This window comes from Syngnathus scovelli, chromosome 11 (assembly GCF_024217435.2).
Source record: "Syngnathus scovelli strain Florida chromosome 11, RoL_Ssco_1.2, whole genome shotgun sequence".
NCBI lineage: Eukaryota > Metazoa > Chordata > Actinopteri > Syngnathiformes > Syngnathidae > Syngnathus > Syngnathus scovelli.
In genome coordinates, this window is record NC_090857.1 from 1,010,644 (window position 1) to 1,025,774 (window position 15,131).

The 15,131-nt window shown below is 42.8% G+C and overlaps 1 protein-coding gene and 1 long non-coding RNA gene across 2 annotated transcripts in view; one reads left to right on the top strand and one right to left on the bottom strand.

The window, feature by feature from the left end:
* Positions 1-15,131, top strand: part of tafa3a (TAFA chemokine like family member 3a) — a 52,030-nt gene that overhangs the window by 4,096 nt on the left and 32,803 nt on the right. The window lies entirely within an intron of this gene.
* On the bottom strand, positions 40-13,491 carry LOC125977152 (uncharacterized). Its single transcript, XR_007484559.2, has 3 exons — positions 13,080-13,491; positions 6,603-6,669; positions 40-1,078 (listed from the first exon to the last, which is right to left on the bottom strand). It is a non-coding gene; the product is annotated as an uncharacterized lncRNA (long non-coding RNA).

Here is a 15,131-nt window from a genome sequence, read left to right on the forward strand (position 1 = left end):
TCTACCGCCTACCTCGGAGATTAGACTCGGAGACGAAGGAAGGCGCAACTCCATCTCTTATTTATTCAGCCTAATTTGCACCATGCGTGTCTGCTGGTTGCAGCTACGTCTGAGACTCTGTGTGTGTCCGGAGAGAGAGAGAGAGAGAGAGAGAGAGAGAGAGAGAGAGAGAGAGAGAGAGAGAGAGAGAGAGAGAGAGAGAGAGAGAGAGAGAGAGAGAGAGAGAGAGAGAGAGAGAGAGAGAGAGAGAGAGAGGCAGACAGATAGAGAGAGAGAGAGAGCGAGAGCGAGGTTGAATGTGTGAGGTGGCTATGATGACGTTCTTGCAGCGGTATCCATTCCACCGATGACTTTTATTTGTTTTGATATTTTGCCACCCTATAAGATGTCTTTCCGAATCAGTGAACAGCTACTTCTCCAAATGTTGTCTCCCAACTGGTTTCAGGGACTGAAAAGCAGAAGCATAGAACGAGAACCACCACACTGCATCTCAACGGATTCTCGTAGTCGTTGTCCAGCATTTGAGTGCCAATGTCGACGCTGTGAAAGAAGCTGTCGCTCAAAGGCAGGCAGCGGCGGCGACGCTTGACTTTCATCTATTGGAACGAGCCCCCCCCCCCCCTCGTTGTTTTCTTCTTCCTTGCTCTCGTCTCATGCTGGTACACAATGGATATGTTGTGGTGGTGCAAAGGCAACATTTCTCTGGGCTGATGAATAGAGTAGAAGCGAGTCAACAAGGATGGAAACACTGTCAATGGTTTTTCCGCCACATTAGAAGGAATGGAAAAAGATGTCATCAATGGCATTTGTCTTTCTTGATCATCATGTGTCTCCTGCTGTCTGTTGTCTTGGCTTATTCCTCCATTTTTCCTTCTGGTCTTTGTCATCATCACTTTGTGCTCTCCCAGTCCCTTCTATTGTCCTCTTTGGCACATTCTTGGCCAACAACATCTTGGACGTGGGCTTCTGCTTCATCAACTTTCTACATTTTCTTCATCTCGGTCTTTTGTAACTTTGACCGCCTCTGCTTTGCCGTTTTCTGCCTCTCCGTCGTCATCATTTTCTGTCTCTTCCTCATCTGCACCATGTACAATTCCTTCATCAATATCTTCCTGTCATCTTCATCTGCTTTGTTTCTTGTCTTCTGGTCTTACGTGATGGTAATTGCTATTTTGTCCTAAAGTTGACCTCAATAGCAATATCATGGATTGATATGATTTCAAAGCTCCAAATTCTAAATGCCCCTCCAAATGGGAGAGTTTAGCAAAGAAGCGTCCTCAGTCACTATTTGATCGTAATTGTATTGCTGTCGGAGCAATTTGCGAGCACTTTATTAAGATGACGGGCACGGTGGTTCTTTTTCAGAGCAGCATGCCGCTTTACCGCTTTTCACATATAAAGCAGAATTAAACGCCTCGCCTCGGTAAAAACAATTTACTTCTCCTGACCTTGCTGTTTTCTCTGACTGTCTCCGCACACACACACACACACACGTTCACAAGGTCCCTCACCGGCAATATCACCAGCAGCAGTCGTGCGGCGGGATTAATTTCTCCTGGGCTTTGGACGCGGGTGCAAGAAAATAAAAGGGAAGGCAACTCAGGGGAAGCGCTCCACATGCACCTCGCCCCATTCTCACCTTTCCTCTCTGCTTTGCATGCGCCTCTCGCAAACACTTTGAGGTCGCCGCGCTTATGTGCTCAATTGTTTGCTCCAAAGGAAAATCCCGTAACCAATTGTCACATCATAAGTATGAGCTGCTAAATAAACTGGACTTCCTTCCTTCCTTCCTTCCTTCCTTCCTTCCTTCCTTCCTTCCTTCCTTCCTTCCTTCCTTGCGACTGCAGATCTAAAATTCCGCTTGTGTTCACAGGTGACTCCCCCCTCCCCCCCAAGGTGCTAATTCATTTACAAATATTTAATAATTCATGTCAGCGGTCCTGCCCCGGGCATCCTGCCGCTGGCGGGTGTGTCTGCATGGACACCTTTTGTGCTCGCTAATTGCATACTATGTCACACTGAGGCGATGGCGTTTTTTTAAGCAGATTTAGGGCAATCAAAGTGGGATGCTTCAGACAGGATTTCATTGGAATTGAGAGGAATGAACGAGAAATGATCAAATGTCACACGGGGTTATTAATGAATTGATGCGTATGGCCTGCTGCTACTACCACCACCTTTCTATCAGTTATCCAAGTCCAGATTCTGGACCTAATTATCCTGCGCGATTTTCACGTGGTGCGAGGTGTGTTAAGAGACATTTTATCTTGCCGCTCTGGTTTGAAAATGGTTGGAGGTGATGATTGAGAATATCAAACCTGACATCTGCTTTGGGGAAGGAGGCTCACGATTGTCAGTGGCCAAATCGTTATGTCTGCTGTGCTGTGCTGCTCATCTCGAGGACAACCCACTAGAAGAGCACAATGTGAAATGATAGAGCTGTGTGTTGCAGCAGGGAAGGAGGGAGGGAGGGAGGGAGGGAGGGCTGCTTCATTATAGCTATGACATGCCACGGGGGCCAGGCTAAAGGAGAATGAAGAGTGGCGTAATTAAGAGCTGCAACTCTCATTCGGGAGAAAAGATGACAAGGGGCCAATGTGCGATTTTCTTCATCAAAATTGACCTGCAGCAAACTCTCACTGGCAGTCTGTCAATGCTTTTAACTTACGACCTCAATAAAAACAATTAAAGCAACGGAGAATGTAAAGGCGCCTTCATTCGCATACTGTACGCGAGCGGGTATTTTATCGAGTCTTTGAATCTCCCGACCCTCGTTTTTCAGGCCTTTTATCTTTCTGCGTGTTGAACTACGCAACGCCGCGCTTAATTTAAGAGCTGTGATGACATGTTCTTAATAACGAGCTGTGGAATCAACCAAAAGACGAGCTGTAAATATGTTTACTGCTGCTATGGCGGCGGACTGGGTGTGTGCGTGTGCGAGGGTTTTAGCACAGGCTGCCCTGCGCCAGAAATCAATGGAGGAAATATAGAAGCAATTATTTTGTGTCCAACACCCGCTGACAAAGTGGCAGCAAAGCGAGCCAAAGAGAAAACGCAGAATCAAGCCAAGAGCGCGGGTATGGATCTGGTGGGTCATATGAGATCCTGTTAGGATGCTGCGATCAATCACTTTTTCTCTCCCCCGTTTTATTATTTCGCGACTCGAGCTGATGATTTTCGTTTGCCTTGTGAGGAAAAACGCACCGGAGAAAGGTCATGCTGCAGAGTCCAAAGAATCCAAAGATTTGAAACAGCTCTGTCATGTGGTAAAATCATCAACCTTCGCCAGTAAGCCATCTTAGCATGTTGCAATCCCCCTGTATGTTAGCATACCAAATGTTATCGCCTTAGCATTGTACCTTACTACATGTAAACAAAATACGCCATCTTTCTTCTAAGGATCCCCGAAGAGGCCAAACATTGCCCATTTGCGGAATCAATGGCTACAGCATGTGTAACAAATACAATGCACATTGCACGACTAAAAATTCGGAATATTTGAGCAATTTTGATATTCTCATTGACATCATAACTATGTCACAGCTATTGTCAGAAGTCCATTAGTCTACCTCCGTCATTGCTGGGCCGTCAGCAATCGCTCAATAAACGCCCCGCTCCATCTGAGCTCTTCATGTTCACAAGAAGCAGGCATAGAATTTTTTTTCGTGGCTCCATTAAGTTGGGCGAGAGACTGACGGGAACGGGGGAGAACTTGACAGAAGTGGCTTCTTCGCAGCTTTAATGATTTGACAGAGGGCACTTCTGGATTAAAATATGGCATATGTTGCCCAACCCGGAGAGCCCCTGGGCTGAAGTAGGAGTGAAGGGTCGGTTACGTGAAGCGGCACATTTTGCCGAGGCCCTTGGAAGAGCATGTTCTGCAATTGTGACAGGACATCAGCGGTCAGGGTCGAAGCGAGTAGGAGGAGTAGAACATGAAAATGAAAGGGTTCTGGCTCACTGCTAATGAACTGTGATGCCTGATGGCAGCTGTCAACTTCAACAGAATAGCAACTATTCATCATTCAAAGAAAGAAATGATTTGGGGATAGGAATCTTGGCTCTTTGAAAATGTTCTTCTCCGATATTTCTTCTCATTATTTCTTTTGTACTTGTTGTCGACATTTCACAAATGAATCGAGACAATCTACTAGCTCGGGCTGTTGGTGAAAGTAGGACAGATATCTCCGCATGTGCGTGTACGTTGTTGTGCATTAATAAGTCATTAAGAGCATGTGCTTTATCATCCTTGGCGAAAACACAAATGTGACAGCATCATACTGTGAAGAAAAACTTGTTGCCTCACACTTAAGGATCCTCACTTATCATCTTCAAGCGGTTTTACAAACTGTTCAGCTATCAAGAACTGGAGCTGGATATGTCTGCCACATATATATATATGTATATATATATACGTGTATATGTATATATAATTGATTGTGTACAAATGCGCTATATGTTTGTGCAGATATATTGTGTATGTATTTATACAGGCAGCGAGCGGATGTGGTCTTTTGTGCTGTAGTGTTGTTTTTCACGCTTGGCTGAGCGCAGCAGCTGTGTGGCATTTGAGTGTTCTTCTTTTGGAGAAAGCAGGTGGCCCAGCATGATAGATCATAAGCATGCTCTCTGGCTCTCCTCTCCTGGCTTTCACATGCTAAATCAGCTCTAGTCCCGTAGCGCGACCATCAGATCTCCAACAGCAGTGCTAGCAGTTCACATGTACCTTCTTGACGATGAACTAAAATGTTGCTTGAAATATAACCACCAAGTAATTGAATCTTTGACTTTTTATTGTTATGAATTACCGATCACGTACTTGGAATGCACAGCATTTCCCGGCTTGATTTGCTACCTTCGGTTGTCACCTAGCGTGTGAAATGCTGATCAATTGCCATGGAAATTCATATGCACGTTTCTACTCCTGTTGACTTCAACCTCTAAAAATATGAAGACGTTAGATATACCATTAAGACAAAGAGCAATTCTAATGGAGGCCTCAGACTGTAAGTCAGTTTAAATGTGGAAAGTCTTTCAGCTAACGTGTGCCATTTCCTGCACTTTGTGAACATTTAGCCAAACCCAAGTAACTGTCAATCATATTTTAAACGAATGAATTTATTTTTAATATGTACGTTGTCTCCTCCTCTGTTCCATTTCTTTCTTTGCCACTGATGATCTTTATTCTCGGGAAGAAGAAGATGAGATTGAGAAGAAGGAGGAGGAGGAGGAGGAGGAGGAGGAGGAGGAAGAGGGCAATTCGGAGCGGAGCCCAGAGCAAACAGGACTAAAAATAATGAGTGTATGTGGCTCTGTTTGCCGCTCTTGCCCCCACAGGAATAACTCTGTGAGCGCACACATGAGTTCTGGACATGCAGCCTCCTCATTCACTTTCTTAAAATATCAAACAAACAAAAAAAAGTTGTATTGATCTGAACTTGAAATACAGGAGATTTCCTCATCCACTTTCCTGACTTGCACTTCAGCCCTGAGAAAGCGTGTTCAAACGTTGTTATTATTAGCAGTGCGGAGTGACAACATCTCTCGAAGGGGAAAGTAAAGAGAGTTTGCTGACAATACTTCCAAAAAGAATCCAATTTCCCCCATCTTTGTGCCAGTAGGTGTGTGTGCGTGTGTGTGTGCGTGTGTGTGTTCCGCATTTCCCAATCGCACAATGAATTGCAATCAAATGTTTACAGTGTGCAGATTTTGGCATTTCTTTGCATGATAATGATGTGCAATAATACTGAAACAAAAATACGGTTTGGAATATGAGGAAAGAGCAGCCCAAACAGTCTCGTTAGTTATGTGCTGATACCATGGCGCTGCCAAATCGCAGGTGGAAGCGGTAACAAGGGGAAGTAAGGTTCTTTTTTTGTCGCTATAAACCTGAACGCAGCATTTTTCTTCCTTTATTATCTCACTTGTCTGTGTCTGCTTTGCTGGACTTCCCATGTGTCGTCTTTGACACTCAGCGGAAAGCCATTTTTACCGCCTGTGTTTACTCAAGCTGACATCTAAATAATTTTTTGCTTTCATAATAAAATCTGCGAGCACCATCTTTTTCATGCCACATGCTGGAAATGGAAAAGGGGCGCCCATCTGTCTCCAATATCTGCTTCCTTTTGTGCCCGAATTCCTGCGCTCATAGCAGCATAGTGACTGGCAAACTGAATTAAATACAAATACAATCAAATAAAACACAACATTTCATGAGAACAAAAGAAAAGATCTTATCAACCTAAGGCAAGAAAATGAAGGAGGTAGCACTTACAAAGCATATATACACGTATGAAAAGTCTGAGAATCACTGTAACAAATAAATTGCTACGCTAAAGTTAAACCAAAATGGATTACTTGAGTTTTGGGCATGGACCTCTTTCATGTCTTGTTATGATTTGGTATGGAGATCATTATAAATGGAATGCTTCCATTATTGATTCTGCTCAGCCTGATTCCTAATAAAATGTTTCCCCCATTTGAGAGTGGATGAAAGAATTCAATGATACCAATGAGCTTTTTTTACTTCAACTCTTTAAGATGTTAACTTTGGACATGTGCACTCATAATACATTTTATATGCTTAAAAAAAAGGTATCTACCTGATATCCGTGTGCCTTACACCGACCGGGAAGACGTGTCCTCAGAGGCAGAAATCTGGCATAATCTCTGGAAATCAAAGCAGAAGAGAAGCTCCCAGATGTACGCACGGCCATGTTACCAAAGTGTTTCCTTGTCACTTTTAAAGTCCAACTGATACAACAACTTGACATATCTGTACTGATAACAGACAGCAGAGAGTTTATAGTTTTAATCATTCTTGCCAGGATAGCATTTTTTTTTTTTTTAGTATCGTTTTTTTTCTTCTTCACCGGATACGTGTCCCTATATATATATATATAACACTATTTAAGCGACATTTTGGGAATCTTTACACTACTCTAATTATGCTTCTTATGTACCCCCCCCCCCCCCACATACATGCTAAATATTATTTAATTTAGACAATTAAATGTTGCATAAAAGAGAAGATATCTAGCCGAACGATATGAAGGCACTTTTTAGAGTGGCACCTCTTGCAAGAGTAAGGCGAGCCTCCCCAGAGGCACATCTGACAGAGGTGAGTGTCAGAGCAGCCTTGCCAGAGGCAAGCGAATATTTTTCTCTTCCTCAATCTTGCGTCATTTTTTGTCATGAGGTGAACCGAACCGCGGCCGAGCATAAGTCGCTCTCAGCGACTTTGCCAAGCAGCTGAAGCCCGGACAAAGCGCTCGTTGTTTTTTTGGTTTCCCCTAAGAGGAATCGCGATCAGCAGGTGGACAAATAGAACAGAAACTTACGAGACATCAAACTAGTCTGAACGATTTAAAAAAACGGATTTACATGCTCTAATTGGTGCTTGTCTGTTCTTAATGGGAGTTTGTTAAAGTAGGAGCCATCCATTTGCCATTATCCGTTTGAAAATGCATACAACTATCATGTTTATTCAAAGGTCACCCATGGTGGAGTTCTTTTTAATCCTTGGCATCCCCCAATGACTTCCTTGCCGTCCGTCACTTTCTTCTAGGCACTCTTAAATTCCTCATTTTCTGCTTCACCTCCCAGCCTCCTTGCTCATCCTTGTTCTTATCCAGGGGAAGTGCATGAAAGGCCCAGCACACGCCTGGCCTGGCCTGGCCTGGCCTGGCCTGGCCTGGCCTGGCTCCCATTTCTCCATACACATTGGCGGTTTTGAATTGAAGATGGTCTCCTGGTTTTCCACGCTGCTTTGATGTTTGCTCAAAATGTGACAAATGAGTCCTCACAAATTGCATTTGCGCTTCCACTGATTTGCATCCAGTTGCTTCTTTAATTACTGTAATGAGAAACTATTTGCATGCATGCTGTTGCTTTTTAATAGCGCTGCCTGAAAAACATGTTTGGGAAAATAAAATGCCAGAATCACAGAAAGTTTCAGGTCAAATATCGTATTTTGCCGAGCCCATCTTGGCGTGCCTGGCGGGAGGCAAATGGTGCTCAGCTGGTTGCTGATTGGATGTTTGCTTGAATGCTGTCTTGAAGCAAGACAAACTGCTGGATTGCCACGAGTGCCATAAAAACACAAAAGGCATGGGAAATAGATCCCACATGTGCTGCTATCACTGTTTTGGTGCCTTTGATTAAACGTCACCGAGTTCCTCCTGCGGGTTGTTCCCAAATTAAACGTTTCCGGGACTTTATTTATCTGAATTCCCATTTTGTTTGAGGTTACAAGTTGCCATGTTCCTTTTTGTACTAATAGAGGCTGGGTTAGGGTTATTTATTTTATATTATATATAGTCCGTCGTTATTCACAAAAACAAACCCCTAGGAATATCTGGATTTTTTTTTGTGAGGGCAAATAAACCCTTCAGAGCAAAAAGAAAGCGTACTCACTTCGAATAAACCATATTCAGCATTTTGAAAGTTAAGATGGCTGACTTGACCAGTGGAGTTGTCCACACCTCACCTCCCGAATCCAACGCGGTCCAGCTAAACACCCGACTCCGTGCCGACTGTGTCGTGCATGTGTCGCTGTGATAAAGAATCAACGGGGCAGATGTGTGAGAAAGATGTCATCCTTGGCTTCCTTGTCATCCGCATCCTCGTCATCAGATGACTGCGTGTTAAAAGTGACACACTTTCAGCCCACATACGTGTGCTCACACTTTCTATCCAAAGTAGAACATCACTGTATTTGCATGGCACTTTTTATTGAATTTTTTTACACTGCAGCTCAGCCTTGGGCCAACAGTCTTTTTAGATTGTATGAAATTCAATTAGCGCACTACTTAATTGCGCTCCACTAACATCACAGCAAGTTAATATTGTTGTTATGCAATCGTGACGTGTGCATTTGTCCTATTGTCAAAATAAATCCACTTATTGTAGTCTATGTATTGGGGTTAAGCGCAATGGAAGAGGAAAATGAAATACAAAATATTCATAATGAAGTGAGTGGGAGGGCCAAATGAACTTCTGATGAGCACAGTGTGGGCCGTACATGCAGATGTTTATAGTGGTATAAAAACTGCATTGCATCATATTCAAAGAGGTCGTTTTGTTGTGTCAAAATTGAAATGGAATTTTATTGCATGTATTTTTGTTGTTTTGAATGAAAAGGACATTTCATTTGGAATACACAACATTATCATATGTGACCAGATCTCAACAAATGAATCTTTGAGCCATTGGGGAGAAAAAAAAAAAAAATCTTTTTTCTTTAAGACGTGTGTTGGAGTACCATGGATCTCATTATCAACAATTTATATTCAGATCCACGTTATGGATTTGATCCACCACACTTGTTCTTCATGGTGAGAAGCCATCTCTCAGTAGCACAGAATTGGAAAACAGGCTTATTTTAGTGAGCTGCTCTCACACCTGTATGCCAGACACAACACGTCAAACTGATCAAGTAACGCATCGACAAAGGGAAGATGTCAAACTGTGTCCTGGTAAACAAAAGACAAAAGTCTAATTGGTGAGGAAGCTCCTTGACGTTTAGCATCTGTTTGCAGTGTGTGTGCGTGCGTGTGTGCGTGTGAGCGGCCGTTAGTGGCGCATATATTTGTGCCTGATAGATTATGCTAAACAAGCTTACACAATGCGTTTAGTACGCAGGCCGCTAATAAAACATCATCTTGCACAGTCACAATTCTTGCAGCGGAACAAAAAGGAGGGGCAAAGCGGCAGTCATGTGTCAGTCAAAATTGCAGCACCACCATTTTATCATGCCGAGCTAGTCTTTGGTCACTTACGTACGTACGTCAGGCATTCTAGCAGCAGCAGCAGCACAGGTTTTATATTGAGACCTTTCCCGTATTTTGGTCTTGCTAAGGTTTAACACGCCATACACCATAGACTGGTTTTAATTAGCGCTGCAGGTATAGAATATAATTAGAATCAACCATCCTGCCAATGATGTCATCAACTTATAGATTTATATGATTTAAAAAAAAAAAAAGATTCTGCATCATTCAACAACAAAATGTGCATCCACCGAATGTATCATCTGTGAGTGTGTGGCTTTCGTACGAGGTGAAGCCTGGCCAATGAATGTCGAGTCAGTCAGCAGTTGTGAGCTTAAGGTCGGTGCTTGGCTAACTTTGTTCTCTTGAAATGTGAAATGATGAACATTCTGTCCGTGACGCACTATTTCCTCTTGGCTTTCCGCCATGTAATATAGTAAACTAGGTATATGATTAATCGGCATTATAACAGCACAGCAAATTGTTTCATCAAAATGTGGTAATTGTTATCATCTATCAAGAAACATTGCTTTTATATTGACTAAAAAAAATCTATCTTCTGGAAGGATGCTACGGCAAATGATCCCAGGATGACTGAGAGTTTTTACACTATGTGTGTTTTAATCCTGCTTATAAATAGAAGAATCTATTTTTATCCATCAGAAGACCTCAATAAAACGCAACGTTGGTACAGCTTCATTTTGCAGCCTGGAATCAAAATGTCAATCATTAAGGCAATTAAAAACAAAAAAAGACCAAAAAGCAAACAGCCTCCATTGACTTCCTTCCGGCTGTCATCTTCCCTGGCATGTTTTATGCATGATGTCAGTGCGGTGCTAATTGGTGGATGATTTATTTTGTATGGCTACAAATAGCATAAATGAGACTATTATGGTAGGCAAGGCAGGCTTATTCAATTATCGCAATTATACCGTTATCACCTGTCCACTGACGACCAGACAGAGTAGCAAAGTGTCTTATTTTCAGTATTATTGCATTAAAAAATATGATGAAATATTTATAAATATGTCAATGACTTTTGTGATCGCATCAAAACGTCAGCCATTGTTTCCTTAAGGTCTTGATCTGAACTTTAGTGAGGTCCTTCCTAATACGGTCTTCCTACTTTTGCCATCAATGCAAATTGCATCGCTTAATCCTCCTGTCTTCCCAAACGCTCATTTTTTTAGCACGACCCGATGTGCCGTTTGTCTGTTCTGGTGGCGTGTTTCGTCTCTTGGCTTACATTAAAAATAACACATAAAGTGGTGGCTAGATGGCACTTTTAGCTAAAGCCTCTGCAGAGTAGAGGTCGGCGGAATTAGTGCGCGCAACTCTGAAGCAGAGTGGACTCCCAATTTTGTGTTTAATAGCCCGCATACTCTCATCGTCCACTCACACTAAATGCGCCCCCCCCCCCCGCCCCTCACCGTCGCCACACACACTCACAGCCAACATATGTGCACGACAGGCTCTCACGAGGCAGCCCAATGCTAAGTGGAAAAGAGTGTTAAGTGTGGTTAAAAGGGATAGAGCAGGGGATCGGGAAATAAGTCGAAATCGGCTTCGGTGTGCTCGGACAGTGTTGGCTGTGGTGTGATGCGAGGTCAAATTTAATGAGCACAACATGGCCTCCCTCTGCCTCCTCTGGGCCATTTCATGGCTTAGGTCAAGAGGAGGTCATCGTAGGCCAAACGTTGGCACGGTAGCTCACAGTGTTTTGGGTGGATTTTTTTGGGACATGAGCCCATCTTATGCTTCTAATGTACTCCCTCCCGCACGCTATAAAAAGGGACGGCACATACAATTCACTACGGATAAAAAAATATCGAAATATATTCACACTAATTTCAGCAATGTGATACTTCTGGTTGTAATAAATGAATTAATTTGATAAATCAGAATTATTATTCCTAACCATTCTACTCCTTTTTGTGACAAAACTATGGGGTTTCTAGCCACAGTAGTGATCTGAAAAACTGAAACAAAACTTGGTAGTCCTTTTCCACATCAACAGCAAGCAAGCACAGCTTCCTCCCATTTTTCCGTCAGATGGCATCCATAAATCTTTCTTATTGAAAATGTCACCGCGTCCCCACCCCGTCGGCCCCCCCCCGGCCCGGCAATGAACATCTACCAAACAAAAACAAAAGATATACGTTTTTCCACAAAGCAAAATGATGGATGTTGCTGAATGACATTGCAGATAAAATGAGGTCCAGAGTTGTATGCATGTATATTGGCGTTCACGTTCAGTGAGTACAAAGCCAGAAGGTAAAGGCCCTCAAAAGGGTGGCTTTGGACATCTCGGTAAAATTGATAACACAGCACATATCCATGTTCACCTGACGTCAGGTAGAACGTCATTATAATATTTTGCTGTGCTTTCGGTTCGGCCCAAATGCGATGAAAGCACTTTTTTCCCTTTGAGCCTTCAGCTCGCCACCAATTATTTCACCATGCTGACAAGGTTGCATGCCCACCCCCACCATGTAAGGAAGCCCACCTCCTCAGGCCCTTTTCTGGATGATAAGCTTCAGACCTCAAAGCATGATAGCAATAAAAAGACGACGTGGTCAAAGAAAATGCCTTAAGAGCTCACAGATGGTTTCAGGAGTTTTCTTACATTCCAGCTCTTGGAACCAAACATCTTTTTCGGAATGATAAGATTGAGAATCCAAAGTGTATCATACTAAAATGATAATGATAATAATAATAATAATAAGAATAGATCTGACCCCGGGCCTTAACTTTGACATCTTCGGGTTAAATGAAAGCATCAGATTTGAAGAATAGAACCCTCATGATTTCTACTGCATCATTTTGATCATTATTATTGCAGGAGTGCATTTAAAAAGCCGAGTAAACGCCTCACATCTACACTTAAGAAAACAAAGTCCCCAGGCCAGCATTTGCCAAAGCAGAGCAAGCTCTCAGCAGCTTGTGCATTTGGGGCTTAGGAGAGATAACCTTAAGGGCATTCAGCAGAGTCTTTCTTCAAATAGTTGCTTTCATCAATGATGTGTTCAAGTCCCTTAGTAAAGCGGTGTCAAGTGACGTCCGATTAGAAGAGTTGCCAGGTGATAAATGAGCAGGCAGCAGCTTAATTATGTGTCACCCCCCCCCAGCCCCCCAGCCCCGGCCGGCCGGCAGCCTGCTTGGAGTTTCATATATCCGTCTCACCTTCGCCACCATCCAAGCAGGAAGCCTCACTTATATTTATACATAGTGTGCATAGCTATCGAATGATGTCATGGATTTCATTGTCCATTAACAGATCGCCTGACAGTGTAATTAAAAACAACTCACAGTGATGAATTAATCAATCCTCCTCCTCCTCCTCCTCCTCCTCCTTCTCCGAGCGATGAGCAGACAATCATTTGGTGGGGCAAGGCGAACCTTCCCAAATCTTCACATAATACATATGTCCACCTAATTTTGTTTTGTTGATTAAAAGGGTTGTGGGCTTTTTTTTTTTCTAATTCTCCAGGGCTGGCTTGTACTTTTCTTCCCAGGATGGATTCTTGGTGTCACATATGAGAATGGAGCAGGGCGGCCAAATGCAGAAAAGCGAGGATGAGGGGAACAAACCAACAGGAACCAGCAAACTAAACTGCTGGGGCAGAGTGACAGGGGGAACCGACAGACAAACAGAAACCGACAAAGCCAAAGAGACTAGACTAGAGACCAGAAGTATCCAACTGGGGAGTCAGGACTTAAATACACCACAGGTAACCACAGGCAGGTGACTGTGATTAGTATATTGATTGTGAGCAGACACAGAAGGGAGGGGAGGGGCAACGTCAACAGAAACCATGACAACGTATACACACAATAGAACGATCGGACACGAGTCGTGACACTTGGCCTTTATCATGTGTCCTGTTATGAGCACCCAATTATGTGTTGATCAATGAAACTCATGTCAGGCGCTGATTTTTCAAACTTTCTCTCATTCTTTTAATAGTTTCAAGCTCATTTTTGAGACATTCAGTTTGGTCAGGATGCACGGGTTTACAAAACATGGACACGTTTCAATTATTCATTCATTATCCATCCCGCTCTTGCCTCTCATTTAGTCGCTCACATAAACAAGCAGGAAAGGCAACAAAAAAAAAGCACAAATGCAAGACTCCCTGCTGAAAATACACAGATGAGCGATGCATAACAAAATCTTTTGACGGCGGGTCTGAAAGGGAAATTAAGCCAGCCTGTCAAAAAATTAAACCGGCTTCTGAGAGAAGTAGATTTTTTTCTTCTTCTACAATGCACGTGGGCCTGCCAAGACGCTTCTGGCAAAAATGGAAGCGGAAAACCTCACGCAGTGTGCTAATGACACTTTCTTTCTGGCTGCATACATTTACGTTTAACCTCAATTTAACCCTCTTCTTATGTTTCTTTGTTCGGAATAATTGTTCGGAGCCAGTGTTGACCGGCTGCATATTTGATCTTAAAAACTATTAAATATCAAATATTTTGAGTTGTCAACGTAAATTCATTCAAAAGCCCACTATTGATTTAAATAATATGCAAAAAATATGTTCCATCACACAGACGTATGTTTTTAAAATAATCGTAGGTTTCATGATTAATATGAATATAATAATAAAGAAACAGGCAGGACAGCAGTGCCCTAGGACCGAACTTTCCTAGCCTTGCTCTAGGCTACGCTATGATATTTGTTCTTGCGTTTGGAGCGCCGGATAGCTCCTCAAAGCATTAATGGAGTTTTGGGGGTTAATCGCTATCATTTCGTGCTTGACCGAATGGATTTGTCACGGTGAAGTTCAAAGATCAGCAAACTTTTAAGTCTGTCTGACAATTAGCTCATCCAAACACAGACTGACTTGGACGTCCAATTACGAGCGTGCCGCCCTCTCGGGGCACTCATTAACTCCTCTCTTTGCGGCAAGCAAACCTTTTGAAAATATTGGACAAGAGGTCAGTGAGTTGACATCTAATCCCGTTCCATAGGTTCTTGTTTGTCTTTCAAACCCGGGCCCCCATACAGAATTCTTGTCATCATTTTTCGCAGGAAACTCAGTAGCACTTAAGGAGCTGAATTTTGTTAATCTAGAAAGGCAAGATTGTTAGATTTAAGCCCGTACCCCTCACGGGTGAAGATTAAGATGGTAAGAATGAATGTTTGTGTCCCACTGCTTTATTTGTCAAGCGCATGGCAACAGACAACAGTGTGTGTATCCTATTTGCCGTTGTACGTTAGACAACATGAAAAATGCTCTGGACTTGTAAATTGTGTTTCTCTTTGTGTTTTTTTTTTTTTTATGTCTGCGTTTTGTCATGTGACATTTAGTTCTTCCTGGATGACGCACATGTACGTGCGTAATTTTTTTTCTCCCA